At 45.6% G+C, this 12,780-nt stretch overlaps 1 protein-coding gene across 6 annotated transcripts in view; it reads left to right on the top strand.

Annotated features, from left to right (window-relative positions):
* The window catches only part of TRIM2 (tripartite motif containing 2), a 159,584-nt gene that overhangs the window by 38,172 nt on the left and 108,632 nt on the right, over positions 1-12,780 (top strand). Inside the window, exon 1 of one of the 6 annotated variants that reach the window (XM_019808979.2) lies at positions 2,148-2,274. The exons of 4 other annotated variants lie outside the window; for them this stretch is intronic. The gene's annotated coding sequence lies outside the window, so the exon portion shown is untranslated. Of the gene's footprint in view, positions 1-2,147; positions 2,275-12,780 lie in introns of those variants that run through there. One more of the 6 variants, XM_011235743.3, reaches the window with a different exon arrangement.

Here is a 12,780-nt window from a genome sequence, read left to right as displayed (position 1 = left end):
TAATGGTGCCCTCAATGTGAGTATACAGGTGATGGTTTGAGTATTTTCAATCCTGTTCAGTCCATTTTTTCAATCCTTTTGGTATATACAGAGGAGCGGACTTGCTGGGGCATATGGTGAGTCTGTTTGACCTCTTGAAGAGCTGTGGTTTTCCTACACCGGCTGTACCATTTTACATCCCCACTGGCAAGGTATGAGCGTTCCAGTTTTGCCTCATCCTTTTTGACACTTTTTCTTTTTTAAAAAATCGCTATCCTAGTGGTTGTAAAGTGGTACCTTATTGTGTTTTGATTTGCATTTCACTAACGAGTAATGATACTGAGTATCTATCTTTTCATGGGCTTGTTGGCCATTTGTTTATCATTTTTAGAGAAATGTCTATTCAAAACTTTTGTCCACATTTAGACTGGGTTGTTTCTCTTTTTGTTGTGGAGTCAAAAGAGTTCTTTGTATATTCTGGATATTAGACCCCTATCGGATACGTGATTTGTAAATATTTACTCTTACTCTATGGTTACCTTTTCACTTTCTTGATAATGTCCTTTGATGCACAAAAGGTCTTAATTTTGGTGAAGTCCAGTTTATCTATTTTTCCTTTTGTTGTTCATGATTTTGTTGTCCTGTAGCTTTTTTTTTTTTAATGACAGGATCATAATGCTTTAGAGGAAAACTACACCTTTTCCAGAAGGTAACCTGTTCTTTATTTTTTTTAATAATATTTTTTATTATATTATGTTAGTCACCATACAGTACATCTCTAGTTTTTGATGTAAAGTCCGATGATTCATTACTTGCATGTAACACCCAGTGCACCATGCAATACGTGCCTTCCTTAATACCCATCACCAGCCTATCCCATTCCCCACCCCCCTCCCCACTGAAGCCCTCAGTCTGTTTCTTTAAAGTCAGGAGCTATGAGAGTCCAAATACAACAGCTCCTTTGGAATCATTAGAAGAATCAGAGGCAGCTTCATATCCTATTTGGAAGGGCCACCAGAGGAATCTTACTTTCCTATGAATTAAATATCAGTGGCAGAATCATAAATTTTTTTAAACTGACAGAGATTAGAAAGGACAGTGCCTTTTGATGATTATTTTTATGATCAAAGTCAGAAGGGCTTCATGTAAAATTTGTGGAAAATGAGTATATTTCAACATTTTTTCTGTGTCTTTGCTAGTTAATTTTGATAGCTGCTATGTTTCCCTATGTAAATAATGAGACTGTTCCAAATTGTAATGACTGTAGTTTTCTGAAAGTTTGTATGGCTATAATTTATGCAATGCCACAAATCAAGCAAATGGCTCTTAACTTTATTTTTACCTCAGTGTATTATTTAGAAATCATACACAGAAAAAAAGCCACAAGTTTATTTTCTTGTTCTTGGTTATTATCATAGGGTATTGAAAGGTTAAACTGGCATCATAGCTTTAAAAGCAGAATTTAGTTAAGATCAAAAGAGAGAGAGAAAAAAAAAAAAAAGCCATGGCTATCCTGTCTTCTTCTTCCAAATACACTGAACTAACTTCTGCTTTGTCTGCATAGGCAAACTTTATGATCGCATAAAGTGAGTATTTAAAAAATGAATGTGAACCATTTATATTTGGGGACAAAAATAAGCCTATTTCTCTGGGTTCTGAAGACATAGCAATCAAATCAAACATTGTCTCTGGGGAGGTAGTGAGTGCTTCTCCTCAGACACTGTAGTCAACCAAAGAAGCAGGTCATAAAGGCATCTTCCGAATTGGATTTTGTTTTTTGGTTGAAAAGCTCCTGTCCACCTCAATAAACAGCCCATTTATTGACCCCAGCAGCATGAAAATGCTAACGCAAAGCCAGTGTTTGTGACTTTAAAATACATATTATTATGTGTGAGGCATACGAACTTTTCCTTGAAATTGGTCTGCAGGCGGTGATTAAACTTTTCAACTTGGGCTCCTTTCATGCTGCTGGGCTATTAAGATGAGGACTTGGCCCTTCCAGTTTGGCTGTCTCCAGCTCTCCCCGACTTCAGGATGAAACATAATATCTTAAGCTAACAGAGCCCAAAGAGGCGGATCATTGGCTCCCATTGTCCCCTGATACTGCAGCCCCGCCCCGCCCCTTTGGCTTGTGCTGACAAGCTGTTTATATTTTTGTAAGGGCCACCCTTTAACTCAGCAGCCTGATGACTATAATGGGCCCAATTGTCTGTGGGCTGCAGAGAGCTGAGTCCCCACATCCGAGGAGGCCGGGGCTAGTCTCTGATCCACCGGAGTGGCCGTTATGGAACACGGGTAAGGACGATTCTGGTGTGTGATGATGCTTTTTATGGGCTAGCTGGTTAATCCTGGGCACCGTTTAAGAGAAACAAGTTGCAATTGAATTGCTAGCTTTTTTTTGGTTTTCATTTGTTGCCTGCTAACCACGGAAGGAGAAGATCATTTCTCTGGGGTTTGCTGACAAAGCTCATAAGGATCCTGGTCAACCCAGGCAAGAAATGCGCAGGGAAGCGAAAAACGAGGGGAGAGAAAGTGGGTTTGACACCAAAGCAACAAGGGAGAAGCAAAGCACACGGCCGCTTCAGTGATGTTGTGAGGCTCAGAGGCTGTTTTGTTTCCTGACTGAAGGGTTCAGAGTCAGGAGTTTGGCTCTGCCACCACGGGGCTTCTGTAAGCCGGCTGTTAGCCGATGGAACTCCGTCGACCCGGTTTGAAGGGGTCTCATATCTGCTGGTGTTTTCAAAGGGCAAACCCTAGTCATCTTGTGTGTCATAAATAGTTCTATTCAGAAATGTGGGAATGGTTTGGCGCTGGCAGGCTGTAAAGTTTTACTGCCCATAAAAGTGTTCAAAGGGTACTCTGGCTATCTGCAGTGGGGCTCAGGAATGAAGGAACAGCCCCAGGCGATTTGAGCACTTGTCCTTGACTACCCAAGAGAGAAGTCAGGGGAGCCAAGTGGCCGCCATGTGAGAGGGGGTGAAACCTGAAATGGGCTTAGCCAGCCCACCTGGGGTTCTTTCTGGTTTTGTGCTTGTATATAAATGAGCAAGGGCAGAAAACTGCTCGGGCTCCCATCTTTGCTGCCCGAGTCCATCATCCCGGCTGCTCCATTGGGCGCTAAGGCGCCCTTCGTGGCGCAGAGGGGGGCAGGAGGCAAGGGGGGTGTGCTGTGTTCCTCGGGCCATAAGGGGGAGGGGATGGCACAGGGAGAGCCCTGGGAATCTCATTGGAAATAACTGCCTCCTGCTAACGGGAAAATCACCCGCGGCAGCTCTGATCAGAGAATTTTGTTCTGGCTTTTCTGAGGAGCCTCACAGTGCGAAGTTGGTGAACTCACTGTCAGTGTTTGTATGGACAAGAGCCCGAGAAACTGGAAAGGTGGATTTTTAACTTTCAGAGAAACTAAAGGCAACTCATGGGACTTGATGACATCTGGCACTTTATACATCTTCCCACTTCTTTTTTTTTTTTAAAGAGATTTAATTTTTTTTAAGATTTTATTTATTTATTTGACAGAGAGAGAGACAGCCAGCGAGAGAGGGAACACAAGCAGGGGGAGTGGGAGAGGAAGAAGCAGGCTCCCAGCAGAGCAGGGAGCCCGATGTGGGGCTTGATCCCAGGACCCTGGGATCATGCCCTGAGCCGAAGGCAGACGCTTAACCACTGAGCCACCCAGGCGCCCCACACCTTCCCACTTCTAAGCCCCGGAATTTGTATTTGTTATCTGGATACACCTCATTTAAAGCCAACACGTTTGCGGGGTNCCACTTCTAAGCCCCGGAATTTGTATTTGTTATCTGGATACCCCTCATTTAAAGCCAACACGTTTGGGGGGTTCCTGAAGGGAATTAAGTCAGATGCAGAGGTGTTTTTTAAATGAATTTGACCCAAAGCAACCTGAATGTTTCAGCTCAGTGTATGACCTGCAGTGGCCTGAGAGCCCAGGAGAGGGGGGATGAGTTGCCCCATGGGTGGTCTTGTAAAGGGACAGGCAGGTGGGGCAGAGGATCCGCAGGGAAAGGACAGAGCTGCCTCATCCCGGCCTCCTGCCTCAGGCCTCACACACCCTAGCCTCCTTCAGATCTGTGCATTGCCCATTCCCACTGGGCAAACACCCCCAAATGGCAAGATGGCAGAATGAGGAAGGGCAAAGTGGAGGGCCAGTGAAAGAGAAGATGGGGTGAATTCCAGGAGACCCCACAAGACACAAAGACAGCTCTTGTCCAGCATCTTTTATCAGAATGGTGGGCATGCCAGGTTCCTGGAATTTCAGAGGCAGAATTTACAGAAGCTAACACTCACATAAGAGATTTACAATAACAATATTCTAGAGGTTTTAAATACTGAGGACTGTTCTCATGGGAGCACGAAATCAAATAAGCAAGCGTGTGTGGATGAAACACTCTGACAATGGCACATATCAATGGTAATAACAAGGACCATTTATTGAGCACTTACTTGGCAAGGGGGTACAACCCGAGGTTGTACCCCTGGTAAAACCCTTGCCAGGGTTTTATCTCACTCGGTCCTCACAAACTCCTTAAAGTAAGGACAGTTATTGTCCTCGTTTTACAGAGAAGGATGCTGAGGCTGCAAGGTTAAGTAACTTGCACAAAGTCACACAGCCAGTAAGCCACCTGAAACGTGAGTCACCAGGAAGGTATCCAGGACATAGCCTTGTGTTATGAACTGAGGATTTCCTGTGGAGTATAGCTGGCATTTATACTCACAGCTTTTCAAGAATTCATCTAGTCACTGCTACCAAAATGTGTCCTCCTGAAGAAGCTAATTGGCAATTGGGAAGGAAAACCAAGAACAACTTCCTTTAAATGGGTGAGAGTGCCGAATCTAACAGTCTAGCCCCACTGAGCCAAAGGCCAGGAGGGGCCAGCTGCGGGGAGGCGTTTGGGGCCTGGCCCGGCCACACGGGTGGGCCCACGTTGCATGATGTGGTGCTCTAAGAGGGACGACACACAGAAGCAGACACTCAAGAACACAGGGGTTGAAAGGACGACCTCTGGTTTGGACAAACCTGGTTCAAGCCTACCTTTGCCCGTGTTCTTGTATAACATCGGGCAAGATGCCTCTTCACTCCAAGACTCAGCTTCCCCAGCGAGGTGGTGGGGGCACAATGCCTGTGTCCCTGGCCTAAGGTAAGGCTGAAATGTAATGGGTACAAGTTCTCACAGTGCTCGGCACACAGCGAATGCTCAGTCAGTATTAATTCTTTAGTTATGGCTGCTCCCAGCGCCCAGAGGCAGTCCAAAATACAGACCGAGTTTGTGGAATGCCTGTCTGGTTTGCCGGTGGCATCTGGAGAAGGGGAATGGTGGGAGGGCGCGGCATGGCAGACAGAGCTGCCAGCTGGCCCTCTGGTCTCTGCTCCTCCACCAGCCATCGGGGGTCTCCGGAGAAGCACAACTGCTCCGCACCACGGTTTCCTGATCTTGTCCATGAGGTGACATCTTCAAGGTCCATTCTAGCTTCCCATCTATGACTCTAGATCTGACAGAAATCTCCCTCACAGGGACCTGTAAGCATCACTTATTCATGGTGTGAAATCACCCCAGAGCTCTGTTGATCATGCTTATCCATACGGAGGGATCATCTGAGAAGTAATAGATGGGCCTGCAATACTCTCCTGGAATCTGCTAGTTTGAGAATGTCCTTTGAAAAATACGCTTCTTATTTTCTCAGGAGGTAACACATTCAAGTCTGTTACTTTATGTGATAAGAAGACACCCATGTCTTTGGATGTTTGAAGATAATTGGAAAATGCGTTAAACAGATACAGTTTTCTAGAGGCAAAACTTGGGGGCAGCTAGAAAGAAAGCAGCTCTGAGTAGCAGGAGATCCACTGCTCTATGTGTGGCCACAGGTGCTAGTCTCATATTTTCTTGCTTCTTCTCTCTGCCCATCTTCTGGCTGCTGCAAGACCCATGCTGCATCCGTACAATGGTGAACGCTCTTGGTATGCTAAACACAGAAGAGGTTCGAGGGGCTCCTCATAGCCAGAGACCTGCCCGGTTAGGAACTCAGATGGTATCATGTTCATTCCTTTCTCTCCTGCTGCTCTCTTTGTCTTCCTCCCTTCCTCACTCAAACATTTACTGATCACCTGTCACTGTGTGCTAGTCTCTGGGGATAGAGAGCTCAAAACCATGGTGTTGGCTCTAGAGGAATTCACATTCTGTTGAGGAATTCCATAGGGCAGTGTTATGACAGACATATGTACAAAATGGGAGGGAGCACCCGTGGCTAGACTTGGGACATCAGTGAAGGCTTTGTGAGGAATAGATAACACCAGAAGGGAGGGAGTATGGAAGATTGAAGAGGAGTGGGTTAAATGGAGGTGGAGGAAAGAGTGACTGGTGCTCACAGTTTCTGATTCGTTTGGTCAGTGGTGGGTCTTGTGGACATCAGTGTACCAATGGTGGAAGCTGTTGAGTCAAGGGGATTGGCCAGTGCAAAGGTCCAGAGGCAGGAGACAATATTCAGGGAACAACCAGTTGTTTGGTTTGGTTGAAACCCAGCATGTGAGTGAATGAGTGATCCTGGATGAGATGGAACTGATAGGAAATGGAACCAAAGAAAATTGTCTTATGAGGACAAAGCACATGTGGCAAGATCTTGAGTGCTGAATATTTCAGGATCCATTATACTATTATGTCTATTTCTGTGTTTATTACAAATGTTCATGGTAAGTTTTATGGAAAAGTAGAATATCCCATAGAGGCACCAAGACCAGAACATAGCTCAAAGAGATCTGAACTTGAATCACTGGTCTGCTGGTTTCTAGTGACTACTGAGGACTCTGGGAAGTTACTTAACCTCTCCAGTTCTTGTTTTCCTCACACAAACATGGGAATAATAATCATATCTACCTTCTTGGGCTTTGATGAGGATTGAAAGGATAGAACATGGAGAAGGCCCTCCATAGTGTTTGGCATGGAGCCATCCCTCTTCCATCACAGATGGATCATCTCATTCATTCTGATTGAGGTTTCTAGATGATGCGCCACAGGGTGCCAAGCAGAGAACATTTAAATGTTTGACAAGTTACAGAAGTATGAACCTGCAAGGCAGGGTCTGGAACTGGGAACAAATCTGGGACAGTGGTGGGGAGTGAAGAATATAGCTACACCACAGACTCATGTGTGTGAGTTTGGAGGGTTTAGCCCCTGCAGATGATGGCTAAGGAACAGAGAGCCTGCTGACCTCCCTGAGTGGAGCAATGGAACACCAGTTTCATTCATAATCCTTTGCATTCCATGTATTTTCTGTCTACCTAAATTTTCAAATGAGGCACATCGACATCATCACGTACACTTAATAGACATACTATTTTGTTATCCAGGATGTTAAAGGGACCTATCAAAAAAGATGGAAGGCGAATTTGGGATTGCACACTCTGGGGAACCCCTGGGAGCCATTGAGACACATCTCAAGCTGTACCTGCTGGAACCCCTATCACACCCTTATTATACCTGCAGCCCTGATCAGCTTTTCAAGGAGAACGGTTCCTGGTAGGTCTTTCACTACCTGGTGTGTTTGCCCACTCTCAGCCTGCACTTTCTAGTACCATACCTGACAAGATGACCCTAAAGGAAGGACACACTTCACATTTTACAGCTGAGAACTACAAATAGAACTTGAGTGAAATTACTCAGACAGTTTACTCTAGAAACCGCAAGGAGCCAAAGGGCCGACCTATGACTTTACCAACAGCAGATATGTTCTTGGACATCAATCTCTGGAACTCACTTGGAAAATGTTATGTATCTCTTAAGGGGTGTGTAGGAGGAAAACATTTAAATCTGTAGCCTCCGTGTAAATAAACTGAGAGCTGGCAGTTTTCATGTTTTCTTTGAAGTGTTAAAGAGCTAAATACATATATCCTGAGATCCCACCAAGGACCCTCCGAGGATGGAGTTCTCACCACATGGGAACTTTCCTTCCCCCAACCTCTCTGCTCGTCCTAGAAGAGTAAAACACATCGTGGAAACTGAACTCTGCAGCTGTAAGCTGACTTCAGAACTATACACCATGAAGAGTACCGTGTATTCCCAGATAGCTTCAAGTCATAGAGTTTTCCAAGGTACTCCCGGTTGCAACATTGAAAGACTTAATTTTTTTAAAAGATTTTATTTTTATTTGAGAGAAAGAGAGAGCGAGAGAGAGCACAAGTGGGGGGAGGGGCAGAGGGAGAAGCAGACTCCCCACTGAGCAGGGAGCCCAACTCGGGGCTCTATTCCAGGACTCCAGGATCATGACCTGAGCCAAAGGCAGACACTTAAGTGACGGAGCCCCCCAGGCACCCTGTAATTTTATTTTTTACTTTTTATTTTATTTTAAGATTTTATTTTTAAGTGATCTCTACACCCAACATGGAGCTCGAACTTACAACCCTGATATCAAGAGTCGCGTGCTCTCCCGACTGAGCCAGCCAGGTGCCCCTGGCTGAGTTGATTTTAAATACAAGAGCTTCAAAATGTTGCCGAGGAGCTTCTGTCTGTCGCCCCAGTCTGGTGAAATCTGCAAGGCTGGCTCCTGCCGGGGCCCCCCAGCGCCTCACCAGCAGCGGGCAAGAGTGCGCTTCCAGGAAGGCCCAGGAGAGCCAAATGTAGTTACCATGTCACTGACATACCGGTTCCTCCCCTGGGACCCGAGCATAAGAAGGAGGGCTCTCAGGATAAGATTGTTGACCTGCACTCCTCACTGGATGATTTGATTTCCTTAAGAGCATTTTTTTTTAAAGATTTATTTTATTTATTTGAGAGAGAGAGAGCGCACGGGAGGGAGGGGCAGAGGGAGAGAGAATCTGAAGCCCACTCCGCACTGAGCCCAGAGCCCGNAATCTGAAGCCTACTCCGCACTGAGCCCAGAGCCCGGAGCCCGATGCAGGGATCGATCTCACAACCCTGACGTCAGGACCTGAGCCGAAACCAAGAGTGGGTTGCTTAGCCGAGTGTGCCACCCAGGCGCCCCTCCTTAAGGGCATTTTTAACAAGAACAACAACAACAGCAAAGCAGTGATCAGTGATTCATTCGCAACATGGCCCCTTTGTGTCCTCTGCGAGGATAACTATGGCGTCTTCTGGAGACTATCTGTGGTCTGGGCACACTGGGGGCACAGCATAAATATTCATTAACGCTGGTCCATTGCGAAAAGAGAATGGAAAGACCCTATAAGGTGGCAGTGACCCTACACGCCCCAGAAGTCTGGTTGGAACTGTGGCGAAGAAAGATAGCGACAAGGCCTGGATAAAGCAGCTCTCTTCCCACACTCAGCGCCCGCAGTGAACCAAGGGCCGCCATTGTCTGAGCTGTCACTGGCGGGCCCGGAGGGGGCCGTGGCAGCCGCCCAGCCTTCCCCGTTGCCGTCCAGGGGTATTCAGGGAATACGGGCCTCCAGCGGGAAGCTTCCTTTCTCTCCCAGGCCCTGCGGCCCAGGGCTCCAGGGCGGCCCTCTGCACACAGAGCTGGTGCTGTCTGGGCTTCAGTGTGCCTTCGGAGGAGCAAGTTCTTGGCGGACGGGAGAGACTGACAGTGAAGGGACTAGGGCTTGGGGACTGCTGGCCTTTGTCCTATCCAGAAATTGGGGTTACTGGGTCAGAGCAGTGTCACAATACCGTGCGAATTTCCAAGGCTGGCTGTAAACCTGGTCCTTTGGAAGGAAAGCACGTCTGGCTTGTGTCCACACTCACACCGAGAGCTTTAAAAGTGGGGCAGGGGTCACCTCAGCACAGCCCCCCAAGTCGTTTCTGTGGGAGCTGGGGTATGCATGCCTCCTTCCCCAAGTGGTGGGAAATCTCCACTCCCTGTCCTGCGGTCCCTGGGAAGCCCAAGGCAAGGAAGGGAGGGGGGCAGGGGGCAGGGAGAAGAAAAGAGGCGGTGGGGGGTGCTGGAGATTAGGGAAACCAGCCCAGCTTTTTTCTCTCCCCAAGTCTNGCTGGAGATTAGGGAAACCAGCCCAGCTTTTTTCTCCCCCCAAGTCTTGTTTGTTGCTGTGGCAGGAGCTCTTGTTTGGGGGACTCTTTTTTTTTTTTTTCTTTTTAGTCAAAGCAATGCATTCTGGTGCTGCCAGTGGAACAGCTCTTTCCAGTTCCTTCTCATGGTAAATGTGCACGTAGCGTCCAGGCCTAGGCTTGTATCTGTAATTCCCTTATTAATTCCGAAAGGGGTTTAGGTTTTATTCCGTTCGCCTTCTCCTCACAGAGCACGCACTTTCAGCCCCTGACTGGAAACCTTTGTGCGTGTGGTATCACCAGGCCATCAGGCTACAACTCTTCGACTAACGATGGAGAGGACTAACACTGCTTAAGCACTAAGTGTGTATCAGGGACTGTTCTAAGTGCTTTATGTTTACAAGCTAGTGAACACTCCAAGATAGATATTCTTATTCTCTATTTTCTTTCTTTTTTACAAAAAAATTTTATTTATTTGAGAGAGAGAGAGAGAGCAAGCTAGTGGAGGGGCAGAGGGAGAGAGAAACTCAAGCAGACTCTGAGCTGAGCGTAGAGCTTGACCTCATGACCCTAAGATCATGACCTGAGCCAAAACCAAGAGTCAGATGTGTAACTAACTGAGCCACCCAGGCGCCCTTTAGTCGCTATTTTCAAATGAGGAAACTGACGCTCAGAGAGTTAAGAAAGTTGCCCAAGGTCACACAGCTGGTCAGGGGCAGGCTGGCATTTGGGCTCCAGAGCCTGCATTTTTAACCCCCGTGCCATCCCCCGAGGGGTGCTTCATATTCTTTCGTATGGGTGCGCAAGAGTGTATGCATTTATTCCCCTATTTCTGGTCATTTCATGTCTTTCTAACATTTTTTCTGTTATAAATAATGTGATGAATGGTTTTGTAATAATAACTAATAGTTCTTAACAAATGTTAAACCACTATGTGACAGGCACTGTTTCAAGTTTTTTATGCAACTCTTTGTAACAACCTACTATTATTACCATGTAACAGATGAGGAAACTGAGGCACAGAGCAGTTGGTGAAATATTTTGTCCCGGATCGCACAGTTAGGAAGGGACAGAGCTATCCCAGAGCTACTACCCCTATGTTGTGGTCCAGACAAATACCCATCAGCGCACCTCTGATATTGCCTTGAGAAAAATTTTTAAGCTGGAATTACTAGAGCATAACGTACAAACACTTTTAAGGATCTAGATACATATCCTTAAACTACTTTCCAATAACACTGGATGGTTATGCTAATTTGTGTTCCCACGAGCACCCTGCAATTGATTAAGGAATCTAAGTTAGATAAGGAAGGCCTTAGTAAATGGAGATGTCCCTCTAGCCCCTGGGCAATGTATTCATAAACCTTTTTAGCTTTCGTGGACCGATCTAGGCACTTACTATCATGAAAAAATATATCTAGCTCAAAACTACACTTGGAAAGGGGCATCGGTGGTGCTGGTCATGGTCTGTTTCTTGATCTGGCTGGTGTTTACCCTCTTTTCGTTCCTTTGTGATAATTCATTGAGCTGTTGCTTTAGGACTTGTGCACTTTCCTGTTTGTAATTTATACTTATTAAAAGCTTATTTTATTTTAAAGATTTTATTTATTTATTTGACAGAGAAAGAGGGAGACAGCACGAGCCAGGGGGAGAGGCAGAAGCAGACTCCCCACTGAGCAGGGAGCCCGACACAGGGCTTGATCCAGGACCCCTGGGATCATGACCTGAGCCAAAGGCAGATGCTTAACTGACTGAGCCACCCAGGCGCCCCTAAACGTTTATTTTAAAAAAAGAATCTATGTATCAGATACACATGTTTTGGATGTTAGGCACAGAATACATTGAAATCTATCATAAAGAATAAGAAAGTGACTCAATTGTCACCATATTTTCTCCTCATGTTGGATAAAAGGAAATTTTGAAAGAAACATTTTCATGGTTTCTTTTTTTGAATCGCTAATGCAAGAATTGAAAAGACATTGAATTACAACAGTTCTAAGAAGTAGGGTTCTCAAAAAGCCCTTTGCCTCTTTTTATTGTTTTTGTTTTGTCCAAGTAAGATTTTTTTTTTGTTTGAGACTTCAAAAGCATGACACGTATTTAACATATGCAGAGTTTATGATGAGTGAGTTTTTGGCAAGGACCTGAGAACAAATACTAAGATCCCAGAGAGAATTATTCTCTTTCCGTCTTGCCTTTCTAATGTGTTCTTCCCTAATGCTTGGTTTTGAAGTCATGTGTGGTTCTGTGATCTGGCCTGATGCCCCGATTGAGTAATGTCCCTGGAGACTCAGGACCATCTTTCCATGGCTAATGCTTCAGCTCAAGAAGATCAATATAGCATCCAGAAGACACTCTAAGAGAGTATGCTCTTACCCTCATGGAAGCCAGTGGTAATTTCCTTGTCAGATTCCCAATTGTTCTGAAATATTATTTTAGTGCTCATTTCCCTTTGCTGATTTTATATCTGATCTAAAATTAATTGTTTAGCCCCACTCAGTTTCTCAGTCCCTGGACTCTAGTTGTAATTTTCATCAGTTATTCCTTTGCCATAGGGGATTTAAAAGGATGCAAAATAAGAGAGTATCTTGTGCCTTTTATGACAAGACAAAAGGAGGCATGTTTCCCAGTTCCTCCTTTATTTACCACCCCCTAAATGGTCTCTCCATGAGATTCTGTGAGTTCTTTGATTAGGTTACTAATATTCCTTTGTTTAGACTGACTGTCTTCCATTTCTACCTAACATCTTACCATCACCTCTGTATCAGTCGGCTCAGGTTGCCATAACAAAATGCCACAGCCTGGGTGATTTAAACAACAGAAACTTATTTTC

The sequence above is a fragment of the Ailuropoda melanoleuca genome, chromosome 5 (assembly GCF_002007445.2).
Source record: "Ailuropoda melanoleuca isolate Jingjing chromosome 5, ASM200744v2, whole genome shotgun sequence".
Classification (NCBI taxonomy): Eukaryota; Metazoa; Chordata; class Mammalia; order Carnivora; family Ursidae; genus Ailuropoda; species Ailuropoda melanoleuca.
This window is presented reverse-complemented; position numbering and strand designations above follow the sequence as displayed.